The 14,384-nt window shown below is 32.9% G+C and overlaps 1 protein-coding gene across 13 annotated transcripts in view; it reads right to left on the reverse strand.

Annotated features, from left to right (window-relative positions):
- LOC105255589 (protein abrupt) overlaps positions 1-14,384 on the reverse strand; it is an 87,570-nt gene that overhangs the window by 32,323 nt on the left and 40,863 nt on the right. The gene's annotated exons all lie outside the window — the stretch shown is intronic.

Genomic DNA, 14,384 nt, shown 5'->3' on the forward strand with positions numbered 1-14,384 from the left:
TCTGAATTTTACTATATTTTAGATGATCTAACTTTAATCTGATCTTAAAATAATCTTAAAATACTTTTATAATTATAGTTCTCTCTCTCTCTTTTTTATTCTTGCTTCTCTGGATTTCATCGAAAAATCCATCTCTGAAAAATCGAAGGACTTATGTGCAAACAACGGCAGACATATTAAATTCAAACCAGCTTCAAATAATATGGTCATATTTAGGGGGGACAACGCTGTTTTTTAAATATATTTAAATATTTTTACTCACTTGAGCGTTATGTTCGTTTAATAATGTTTTAACTATACCTACATTGAGAAAAATCGTTTGATTGACAACAAAACGTGTATGATTGAAGGCATTTTGATTAAATCAAACAAGAATTTCTAGTTAAGACTCGATTTTTTATTAACTAGAATGTGTAATAGATTTTAGTATAAGGATTTGGTTAATATTTTCTGGTTGGATCTGTAAAATTTTTTGTTACATTAATTTCTTTGCTTGCCGTTAAGCAGCGAGCCACTCTTAACTTAACTCGTATTCAATATTTGCCATGAAATGTATATAAAGAACTAGTATTAACATTAAATCCAAAGTATATTTTTTTTCTCTTACGAGCAGTAGTGCCAGAAAGAGGACACTAACTCTCTGATTGTGTGTGTTTGAGCTGTATCCTCTTCTTGTATCACTGTTTATCAGTTTAATTTCTAACGAATTGAATTTAAAATAATTTATTCAATAATCTGGATTAAATTTATCTAATAATCTTGTTGGAATTCGGAATATTAAATAGACTTTTGAGATTAGATGGAAAAAATTTTAGACGACTTGGTGCTGGAGAGTTTAGTATTATTAACCAGAAAATTTGATAAATTTAACAGGAAGAAATTAATCAGATTCATCTGGTAATTCCTACAAGAATTCTGGTTCGTCCATTTTCTAACAGACATACTGGTTGAATCTACCAGAATTCTAATTAATGCAACGAGATTTTTTCTCAGTGCACTTAATTATATATTCCTTTATTTTCTCGAACGTACGAAGAGAATAGTGCGTCGCGAATTTTGAACAGTTACGTTGCATGTTTCAACATATTTTGAGATCGATGCAAACACAAACATTTTAGGGATCTCAGCGGAACTGAATAGAATATAATGAGTCATGATCATATGTATAGAGGAGGGTTCAAGCCGTGACTTTGTTTTATATTTCGATTTCAAAGCCGACATAGCTAAGTCTTTAATAATAGAGATTCGGTAGCGAACAAAAGTCGTAAATATTTCAATAGTAGTAAATTCGAAAATAAATTAAAACCTAATTATTAAATTATAGAATTTGTAGCTGAATAAAAAATTAAATCGATTTGTTAATTATTTTTATATTATACAAAATATTCATATGAATTTTGTATCATATAAAATTATAATTTGTTAGTATAATGAATAAAGTATAATTTTAAGAAACAGTTTACTGCATTCATATAATTTTTCTTTTTTTTAATTTTTTGGTTGAATAAAATTATTAAAACTAACGCCATTATGTAAATATGATAATGCTAATTATTGAACATTATAAATATCATTATCGTTTACATATCATTGAATAATCGTAGATAACTTTGCTTTAACAATATCAAAGTTTCCGACACGGATTTGTACTGCATTATATTCAGCTGTATTATACTGTGATAATAGTTAGGAGATATATGTAGTCCTTTAATCTCATCCTATTGCTATCGAGTAAATCCTCTAATCGAACTCTCCTAATCTCAACTCATGGAAACGATAAACATAGTAAGAATAGACAAAGAGCACAAAATTCGAAATTAAATGTGAAAAAAGAATATGCATACAACTCAGAAATGCTAAGTATTTAATAAATGGTAGAAGAAGAAATATTATTTCTATTATTAATGATAAAATCCAACGCGTATTAACGACTAAACTTTTTATCAATAAATAATCATTATATCATATCGTTGTTGACAGATCAATGATATGATGATTTTATTTTTCTGATTATATATATTTACATTTATATTTATATTTATATAAAATTGCACACTATATACTAGTTTTTATATAAATTTACAAAAAAATATATAAAATTATGATAGTCTTGTATTTTATTATAAAATAGATAACTTACAATATATATATAAAATTCAGACTATTTCGGTCTGATATATATATTATACATATGTTATACATATGTATATATATATATATATATATATGTATGTATGTATTATATATACACCGTGGCCCATTTTAATCGACGCACCTGAATATCTCCGTTGGTAAGCCGAATACAAAAAAATTGTTCAGACAAAAGTTGTATGGCTTGAAGGGGGACATAAGATGGTATCATTGGTTTTATCTTGAAAAGTTGTTTGAAGGTCACATGAAGGCCACCTTCAATTTTTTTAATAGAACTCCCTATTTTTTATTACTTATTCTTGTAGCTTATCTCGAGAGCTTTTCAAAACACTATAATAAAGTACTTCTTCATTGAGTACTTTTCGAGTTATGAGGCTTGAAATCATTTCTTAATTTTACATAAACCATAAAATATCTTGTAAAATATTCATTTTTCGATTATCCTACCTTAATACTTTTATGTACAAAATAATGAGAGGAATCAATTGGTGTAAAGGAAAAACACAGTTGTTTTTAAGCAAAAATATGGAATTGTTAATTGCAAATTACATATTTATATATATATATATATATATATATATATATATATATATGTGTGTGTATATATGTATGTATAATATCACATAATATTATTTATTATAAAAAATATAAAAATAAAACTAATTAATTATAATTTTGACAACGGAAAAACAGATTAAAAGTCTAGCACAGAGAAAACAGGGTGCGAAAAATAAAAAGCCTCAAATCTTTATAAAAAATACTTTAATAAATTAAATATTTCGGTTTCATTTCAAGTCATCTTCGGTAACTGTTAATAATAAAATGTTACAAATCATACTTTAATAAATTAGATATTTCGATTTCATTTCAAGTCATCTTCGATAATTGTAACAATGTAAAATGTTGCAAATCATATATAAAAATGATATTTAAAAAAGTAGATGTATATGTATATATATAAAATTGCTACGTAATCCTTAATCTTTATACTTAACTATTTTCTTCAATTTTTGATTACATCAAATACATCAGAATGACGAAGTTTGATAAGATGTCAGCGTCAAAAGTTAATCACAGTTATTAATTATCAGCCCTTTCCAGGCAGCTATTAGTACAGTTATTTCTTCGATAGTCAGCTTGCATCTATATATAGTGGCAGTTATAAAAAGCAAAACACTTTAACGTTCGACCGATCTAAGTAATCAATCCATAGAAAGCTATAATATTTCTAATCGCAAATTCGTGTGCGGAGATCGAAAATCAGGAGAAACATATCGATCCTTTATATCAGCGAGAGGTCAAGAGGTTTGATGATCGAATCTTTTTCTTTCCTTTATGTATTGAACAAAATGTTTTTCACATATGTTAAAATTCAGTAAATCATGCATCCTTCGATATCAATCTCGTACAAAAAGAAAACTTACTCTTTTCAGAGTAAATGATTTAACATCGGTTAAAGGTTAAGAGGTATACGAGAATTCTGATCGATACCAGCAAATCGATCCTTCTTTCGAAGTGCTTAATCCCATCTACTGCGCAGGGGGAGTTTGACGGCAGATTAATTTGTAACGATTTACTACCGAGATGCATATAATCAGCATCGCTTAATCCACGTTGAACCTACTCTTCATTTTGTTACATTGCTGCACCGATTTATACATTTAAAAAATAAATTCATATAATATTATCATCATGTAATTTTTTCGTTTTTTTCTCTTTTTTCTTTCTTTTTTTTCTTCTATTTTATCTTTCTTGCTTCTTCTTCTTCTTAGATGCTGACATTACATTTTTTAATTCTTTTTTTTAATATTATCTGTAAAATAATATATCACATACAAATAAATAACCAAAATAAAAACAAATAAATAATAATAAAAATAAATAAATAAATAAAAATAAATATCGCTGAATTTTTTATTAGTAGACGCGACTATATAGCTAAAAAAATATAAAATAATAAGATAAAATATAAATTAGTTAATTGTAAGAAAAAGGAATTTTACAAGGTATGACTAGTTGAATTATCTACGCGGTACCAAAAATGTTGCAGGAACTTTTTTATCAATGGATTGACCGAATATATAAAATCGCTTTCTGCCGACCTTTAATTGCATCTGCGAATAGTCACGCTCAACGACCAATTGATTCGTAACGACGATTAATAACCACGACGCGTATAATGATCGATACTCGATCTACGTCGGGATGTTCCTGTATCCCTTAGGCATTAATTCTCGCGCTCGAAATCGAAGAATTAACTCTTAATATTGAACAATTTTTAAAATTATTAGACAACAGCATTTTCAACAAATGCAGAATTGATCTTTTTAATGTAATTTGTAATTAACTTACCACTTTTAATTATATATTTAAATATTAAATTTATATATTTAAATATTTGTGTTTTATTATATCATGTAACACTGTTTATACCTGGAAGATTATATTATTAAATAATTACAAATCTCAATACAAATGTAAAGTTGGCTTTTAGTGCAACTTATAATTATAACTTACCGTTTTTAATTATATGTTTAAATAAGAATTTGTACTTGCTTTGTTATATCATATAGCACTATTTATATCTGAAAGATTATATTATTCAATAATTATGTTTACGGAAGAGAATTATTAAATTATAATCACACATAGATATCTATTAATTCTCATTAATCAGTTAATTATGTATTTAACGATTTATTTGTTCTTGTAGACGAATTCATCCAAATGATATTATATAAATCAATAGTTTCTATACATGTAAACTTACATTTCTAATGCAAATTTAACAAACATACAATGTGCCCCCAGCTAAGCAGAGAAGTTACATCGATGTACTAGTATCAATCACGATCATTCTGCAAAAAGACCGCGAGAGTAAACCGCCTTCTTCATGCATAAAGCAAAGGCGTTTCACGACAAGGTATATATGCCGTGGCAACATTACACGAAATGCCGGTGCCATTATCGACAGCGATATTAATTATAATTAATGAGCCTCACGGGGTGGCGCGGCTTTCTGTGCGTCTACCCGTACGGTTATATCGAGACGACGTGATGCTGCATACATACGTATACAACACGCTATATACGCTATTCCGCTGAGACGTATTACAATGCCGCGATCTCGGCGGAGAGCCATTTCCGGCTTCGATTATCCATGTCCCAAATTTAATGTCAGTACGTGAAAACCATGGAGACCCAGACGTTGTCATGTGCAGAGACATTTATTATTGGCCGGTATCGACTTAATGTACACGATGCAACGAGGTGCGGCGTCTCGATTTATTGAACTGCAACGAAGGTATCGTGATTGTGGAAAATGCTTCTTGAGGTAGAACCAAATCGTATATCCCATAAGAGGTAGAACCAAATCGTATATCCCATATATGTTGTAAGCTAATGTAGTAAGAATAAATTAACGCAAAATTTATAAAGTATATAATTGAAGAACAACTACATGCTTAAAAAAAAAAAAAAATATATATATATATATATATTTATTAGTCATATGTTTAAATTAATATAATATGTATAAATAGCTTTGAACTGGACTTAAAATTAAAATTAAAGAGAAATGCATATTTTATTATTAAAATAGAATAAGCATATTTTATTATTAAAATATAATCTACATAACAGGAAAGTTGTTTTAGTAAATAATCCGTTAATATAACATAAAATTGCATTTGATAACAGCTTTTTTCCACAGAGTCTGCAATGAATCAGTCGTTGCATGATGCAGTTTCGTAATTGGAGAAATACATTTCATTAAATGCCGATGGTCGCTCCGCAATAAAAGAAAAATTTTGCGCTGGTCGAGCTTTTTATCTCGGCAAAAGTACGACTTAATCAATCGAACGCATTGAGATTCATCTCTCGACCAAGGTAATTTCTACAACGCATAGAAGAGAAATATTTTTACCGATAATCCTCCGCAGTTGTGAAAGCACGACTTTTTAATAATAATTATACGATTGAATAAGTGATTTTTATTATAACGATAAAAAAATATAGGAAAATCCGATGTGAACGATAAAGTAAGGTTCGTTACTGTAGCACTTTTACCATTGTAAGTACTTTTATCATTGTATTTATTGTATCACATTTGTTATTAAAGATGATCGAAACAGTAATATTAATCAATAAAGAAAAATTATTAGTACATTACTTTTAAAATAAAATATGAGTAAGTCTTCTTTTTCGATTTGTCATGATTTTAAAGAAGAAAAAAAAATGTTCCAACTTGGAAGCAACAAACGCAATTTGTTTTTGTCCTACGAAGTCCTACGAATATTATATCCGATTCTTTGATACTCTCTAACTCCATCGGATGCTAGAAAGCTCGTTGATGAAAATAACTGAAATAATTGAAATAATGGAAATAACCTCTGCCTGAAGGTATCTGCACACCTTTAAAACTCGCCACTAGAAAAAGACAAAAGCGAAATAGGAGGAATAGAAGAGGAGAGATAATGGATTGTGCACGAAAAGAAGAGAAAGAGAATCAAACTATGAACTCCTTTATCGCATTAACCAACTCAATTAACAACTTTGAGACGAGACACCATCGTCTCTAATTAGATCTAACGGGATTAAAATGGGTCAATAATTAATTGTATGATTGCGTGTGCGTCAGAGCAGAATAGGCGAATAATCAAAGAGACCTCGATTAATTCGCGAGATACATATATCGATCTACTTATCATGATTCCCTAGCGAATAATACTTGCCCGATTGCGATTATGTATGCAAGGATAGGTTCACGTAATTTCTAATTACATACCTTTATAAAATATATGGCTCGCTAAAAGATTATATTTAATTACGCAAAGAATTGTACAGAGAGCGCATTAATGTAATCTATCACGAAAGATTATATTGCAGTATCGTATCGTTGTTATATATATAATACCTTGTTATCAAATGAAATCTAATTGATAAATTGCTCGTATACTTCATCCAACGAACAATTTATCTCAATCATCAAAATGGTCGCCGGATAATACAATATTTAGCGATATGTAACCCATTCATCCGTTCCTTGGAATTCAATCGTAACAAATGCAAAATCGATACACGTTTTTGCGTATATCAATTCTACATTTGCGAAGCGGAAGCCATGCGTGCAAATATCTTTACCGAGGAGAAGTGAATGTAAATAAGATACCGATCTATCCATTATTATTGTCTACTCCCATTTGTCTAGTGGTTAGGCGATTAGCTTCCGTCGCAATTTTTCGAGCATCGGCTCGCATGGCTCGAGACGTGGGAAAGCCGCGCGCTAGCAGCCTTATTAACGACTCCTTGCGAGCCGTCGTGCACACGCGTGCATGCGCGATTTTTCCTCTCTATCGCCGACGTCGCTCGACCATAATTATATCCAGCCACCTGTGAGCGATCGCGCCGCGGAATCCAGAGCGTCCGCTTTCTAAAATCCGTAAAGCAGCAGCGCGATGAAGATCGTGGCGCGCGATTAAGAATCGGGTGCGTGATCGAGCGGCACCGATAATTGATTAGTGGAAATAAAGGGGGGAGAGCATGCGTGAGGCACACAATGAAGGGGGCGGTAAAGATCAACGATACGCTGTAGAAAACGAGCAAACCTGTACCCGAGTGTGTCGCAAGACACACTACGGTGCTTGCGGTCCTTAACTCCTTCAAGTCTGGGCGCCTTCATTATAACGGACTATATATCATTTTTATTTGTAATACACGAAAGCATCTATTTTCAAAGACACATGGTATTGTTGTCTCAGTTTATGAACATGCCGTGAGTTATGATTTACATTATTTAGCACAGTCTGCTTGAAGTGAAATAATGAACAGGGGAAACGCAAGTAATAGTATCTTATGTTCAACTAAAAGAATTACTAATCATAGTCACGAAAGTGATTTATTTGAAAATACAGCAATCAATTATAAAAGAAAATCAATTATAAAACAAAATATATATATATATATATATATATATATATATATATATATAAGCATAAAAATAATTTCAATTATTTACCCACATGTGAGTTTCAAACGAAAAATTCTTGAAATATTTTAATATATTTTAATTATTTAATATAATTATTTTTAATTATTTACAAATCTAAAAATAATAATTCATGAAAAAATTCCAGTCTTTCCTTCCTTTTTTAATAATGTACATAAATTTGTCTTAGAAATCGCCAAAATTGCTCATTACATACTTAAATAATTAACTGGGAGCGGAGAAAAATTGTATTGTTTTCGACGAAATTTTAAATTGCTTTAAATTTCAAAAGCTAAAGACATTATACACAAGTTTGTAGCTTGCATATTATATGTACAAAGAACGCTGAGTGTCACGAACGCCCGAGTACGTAATCGCATATAACAGACTATATATCGCGATATCGCATGTGCACGAAGCACCTTTACTAAACCGTAAGTAGAAAAGTAGATACGACTGCATGGTTTCTGATCCGGTTATACGGTGTGCACGCCAGCAGTCGTGGCTTCGCAAAACAAATCGCCGGCATCACGTACGTAGGTACGCATAAGTAGCGATGGGTTCGACGTTTCGTTTGTCAAAGATCGATACGAGTGAAACGAGCGCGCATAATCAATCATTGAGAATAGCACTGCGCGAAATAGCGTAAATTGTATGCAGCAGAATTTCAACGCGTTGGAAATTTCGCTTTAACTGAATGCAGAATTATAATACACATTGCCACGCGTGTACTTCATTCGAACGGAAAATTGCTTAAATTATTTGAGCGCACCCCATAATCGAATTATTTGCGATATTTGATTGCGAAGGTGATTAGGACTTTTAAACCTGTCGCACATATACATAATTAGGACTTTTAAACCTGTCGCACATATACATACTTAAAACAGCATAGTTTCTCCTGCAGCTTATATTAATTCTTTAATGAATATATTTTGCTCGATAATTATTTTTATGAGCGATACTTAATATTTTAATATTATTTTCATTCGTGATAAGTAATGTACAACAGTTACTTATAATAGCTTAGCATTATAAATGCGAAAAAATTCCCATTATATTCTTGAATATTCATTTGCATTAATTATATTGCTCATTAAAATATTCGAATGTTTTAACATTTAAATAGTCTTGAAAATAGATATTTGTATATGACTTTATTATTTTTTTATATTAAAACGTACTCGTTTCGATTCGAGGCTATTACTTCACAGGAATTCATATAGATGAGTATGCATACATACACACGTTACACATGTGTGCTTTTGTTATCTGCTTATCTCGATGTCTGATGTTTCACTGACACACGTATTAAACTTTCCTCGCATTATCCGTTCAATTTGCGAGATAATGGCGACGTGGGTATCGATCAAACTTCGCACATAGTTACCGACTTCCTGCTTTTTTTCTTAGGCATGTTACCGACTCAATGGCGGCGATAAATTAGATTCACGAGACACAATGACAGATAACGGGATTAGTCGTTGGATCTCCAACTATCGAGATTGATCTGAAATTTTAATCTATCGAAATTTTATTGTGTGTGTGACTGAATTAGGTAGATTTATTATCTTTTATCCGTGTCAAGATATAAATATATTTGTAAAAATAATTCATATATATCCCGAATCGAATTTTGCTCCTATTTTCAATCTCTATTTTTTTCATATTTATCTAGAGAATTTTGACAGATTTCATTTAGATTAGAAATTGTATTGTATTGAATTCCAACTTTATCTCAAATGAACATTTTTACAATTAAAGGTTTAAAAGAAAAGCTTTTGATATAAACTGTAAATTAAATAATTTTAAAATAGAATTGATTTAACTATTTAAAGTATCCAAGTAAATATTGGGTTAAAGATTATCGTCAAAGGTAGAGGAAAAATTTCGACTCGAAATATAGATTCATGTAATATATATCTATACAATATACATTCAAATAACATTTTAAAATTATTTAAATGAATATTTTATTAGCATTGCACTAGAATCGAAAATAAATACGGCAAATCGAAAACCAATACACAATAACTTTTTTTAAATTTCCAGAATTATCACCTAATTAATTTTGCGCTTATGAAGATGCTATATAATGTATAAGCGATTTTTCGACGTTTCCAGTTCCGACATTCTCTGGATCATAGGCACGGTAGCATTAATGCCATCATACAATTATGCCAATTAAGCATTAATGAACCGTTGGGTCTATGCGTATACCTCTGGATAGACGCATCACATTCGCACAAACATCACTATTGCGAGATATTTCATTCGCGAGATAACGATGTAACCGTCACCATCGCGACGCTATCGATTTCCTCGTTATTGATTCACCGAGAGATTCTGGATCGGCGACGCGACGCGACAGCGGAGAGGATAATAAATGTGCATCGCGCGCTCTTCTCTCCAGCATCGCCTTTTCCAGGCAGCCGCGGCCAGGAATGCGCGCACGTACAACGACGCACTTCCGTTGATAAAAATACATGCGGCATAATGCGTCTCGGTACGCGCGTCGACATTTCGCTTCGTTATACGAGCACAGAAAGAGAACAGGACACCGCGAAAGGCGAGGCGCGTCCGTCTTTGTTGCGAGTGTGAAAGAGAAAAAAAAAAGAAAAAAAATTGCTGTGCACGGGCGATGTTCCGCGTATATGAAATCCCACATAAATATGCGCATATATACGCGAAAGATAATGCCGGGCAAAAAGAGGAAATTAAAATTGAGCGAGTATACACTCGTAAAATCCAAAATTTTATACCGCAAGAAATCAATTTACATCTTGCATCAACTGATAATAAAAAAAATAAACTATATGAAAATATATATATATATATATTTATTTTTTGCTACTTTTGCAGCTGACACAACGAGATTGATATTCATAATCGCCGGGTTTATTTTTAAAGACTATCCATTTAACATACGTCGTTCGATCGCTTCAACATAATGCAAGAGGTACTTGTTCGCAATTCTATTAACAGAATGCAATGACAATACAAATGAAGTATAATTTCGCAGATACGACGGCATGCTGCGCAGCGATTCTCTGTACGACGTTGATTTCGCTGCGTCGCTCTCCAGACAGAAAAGACAGCGCATACGCGCACACACAGCACAATTATATACCGGCGATAATTTGCTTGGCCGCATGTGCGTCGCTTAGACGCGTGACATTAAGCGTAATGCGAGTACATCCGCGAGCACTAACGAAAAATGAGAATCCTAAGCTAGCGAGCGGTGCAAATTAATGTGGATACTCTTCCCGCGAATAAACATATTGCACTCATAAAATCGGACGCATTTTTGAAAATAAATATCTATCCTCCTGAGATTGGAACGGAAAATAAATATTAGTTTGTTGACTCAAAATATAGCGTAAAAATTCAAAATCCTTTTATTTCATAAAAAATCCTAATAACAAAATGTTAAATTTCATCGAGTAATCCTTATCGATAAATTTATAAGTTCGAATAAATGTATAAGTTTACTTTAGCTGCAGCGAAGGAAAAACATTATTCAAAAACACAAAATAAAAAAGGCCTAGACAAGTGTGGAAGTGTGTGAAAGAATTTTTAATAAATATAAATTGTATTAAAAATATATAGTTATATACAATTCATCGCAATATTACAAATATTCAATTCAACGTATAGAACATTATTATGATAAACGTTTCGACCTTATCCAGATCCTCTTCAATATCGAAAAAACATTATTATCACTATTATATTATAACGAGTTTTGAAGGAGACTTCTGAATTAAATATAAAAATCTAACACGTGTCTTGAAGTGATTAAAGAGACTCACATATTCGCATCGTACATTTAGCATTAATGCAATTCTTTAGCCGCATTAGCATTGAATCAAGTGACAAATCAAACTCGGGGTCAGATGAGTAGTATATATAAATGCGAAGATTGAAAAGCCTAGATATCAAAAAATTTAAGTCCCATAATAAATCGAACATCGAGAATAATGAAAAAATATCTACGCTTTTAACGGGTAACATACATTTGGCAGTTCTTTTATCGACCTTGCCACGATTCGTACTGCTATTTAGAATTGATACGGTACGAGTCACATGATATATTTAGATATGCCGCATTCGAAGCAGACGGGATATTTTAAAAGACGAAGAGAGGACGGCGATGCAAAGTGCAAATACAATAGTCCTGCACGAGGAATTTTATCGTTGGTCTTTTTATTTAGAACATCGTTTGCGCACGGATGTATAAAATTCGAGATATCCATTAATAATACATATCTGGTATTTGTTATCTATGTCCGGCATCGTGCGTCTCCCAAATTTTCTAATCAGCGCCAAAACAAGTGCCCGGTGCCTTCGAACTCTTTTACATGTTGGATTTACTAATGACACTGAGAAACGCTATTCGACATTTTATATAATGTCGTCCGAGTTATTTAAACATGTTTCCGCGTACATGCAATAATAAATAATCACGATCTCCGTCCACCCACGTTATTAGCCAATCTCATTAATCTCCGCCGCGCGTTGTACCGTGCCAAATCCTTAATGCACCGGAGACATTAACGCGAGAAATCACGGTTCCAGACCAGATACTCTCAGAGAGGAAGAGAGAGACAGAGAGAGAAAGCTCGATATCTTCCCGAAGTCCTCCCACCTTTCTGCTCGAGGTCAAGATAATTGATAGTTAGCTCACCGCGTACTGTTATGTTACATTATCAGGTCCGGCTGATCTTTGCGCATTTAAAATTCACGACGTCCATTTCGGCAGCGACGCCTTCGATCCGACGACGGATAAATCACCGTAATAGCCGTTGGTGGCCCGGCGAGGTGCCTCGCGGCCAGCGGAATCCGCGCGTGTATCTAGACCCGCATGCACGAGCAAATGACGGATACACGCACACGTTTCCATCGCGCTGGTTGGAAATTACCGATCCGATATGCAAATAGCCGCTGTGACCACTAATGCGCGGTTAACGGTAACGTTATTAACGGATCGTTACACGATGTCCGGAGAATGTGCGTGCGCGAGTGTATGCGTACGGAGAATAAGATATGCATGAATATATATATGTACGGCACCATTGATGTTCTCGAAAAAAAAAAAATCGCGGAAGATCCGTGGGAATTTATCGGTAAAACGATACGTAAGGAGAGGGAGAAATGCGAATACAATTAAAAGTTGGATATCGGCAGAATAGCGGTAGCGATGGGTAATTAATAAATTGATGATAATGAGCAATTAAACGACGCCATGAAGCGATTTATTGTTCGCGTAGACGCAATGAACTGAATAATGCTGGAATATACGTGGTCACTGCAAATGTACATCGCGATTGGCGAAACACGAGTGAAATGACGGAACGTATTTACGGAAACACATGATTCGAACAGGAAGCGTTTATCGAGAGGTTGAGATAAGAGCGTAACTTGTAAATGTGAGGATGAATATAAAAATTTTGCGAAATACTGCTGATACATGCTGATGGTGATATTGGATGCCCGAAAGGCCATGTGATACTAATCTCGTCTCGGCAATGTCTACTTCAGCATTGGAAGTAAAGAGTGTTTTTTCCGAAACGAACGTATTTACTTCAACTTTGAACTTGAATCACAGCAACTATCACAGAGACGTGAAAATAAAAAGAGATTAATCTTATTAATAATTTTATTTTTAACTCGATCTTACAAAAGTCACTCAAACCAAGTAATAAGCTCGAGATGCAGCTTATTACATCGAGGAAATATCGAAAGTTTATGTTTGACTTTAAATATTTTTTTCATCACTGATAGAGGAGCAACGAAAACCGATTTAATTTAAAAATCGATGATACGAATTGCATATCTTGCTGAGAAATTATTGCAAAGTTCTGCGCCGTACATGATTCAGCACGCATGATCATGATTCAAGAAGCAAGCTAATTAACAAGTAACGCAACTTAACTGCCGCGATCAACAAGAGTTTCCGAGAAGGATCGCGTTTGAGGAGATTGACGAAAGTCGCGAGTAGGTCGCTGCCGCGTATGATTCAGATGAAATCCCTGAAATCAAATGCGTCGCGCAAGACTCACGCAAAACGAAAAAACAAACGTGCATTCTTGCAGAATGACACTACAAGTGTCTTCGGAAAATAATTGCGGACAGACAAATCGAAGGAGAAGAACAGGAGTTTGTTAGCTCGGAATGATTCAGGTAACGTTCCAAAAATTGAGAGTGCTTTCAGTCCAGGCGAACGCGAAAGGAAGAAGCGCGCATT

Source organism: Camponotus floridanus, unplaced genomic scaffold, assembly GCF_003227725.1.
Source record: "Camponotus floridanus strain SB8 unplaced genomic scaffold, Cflo_v7.5 scaffold11, whole genome shotgun sequence".
In the NCBI taxonomy this organism is placed as follows: domain Eukaryota; kingdom Metazoa; phylum Arthropoda; class Insecta; order Hymenoptera; family Formicidae; genus Camponotus; species Camponotus floridanus.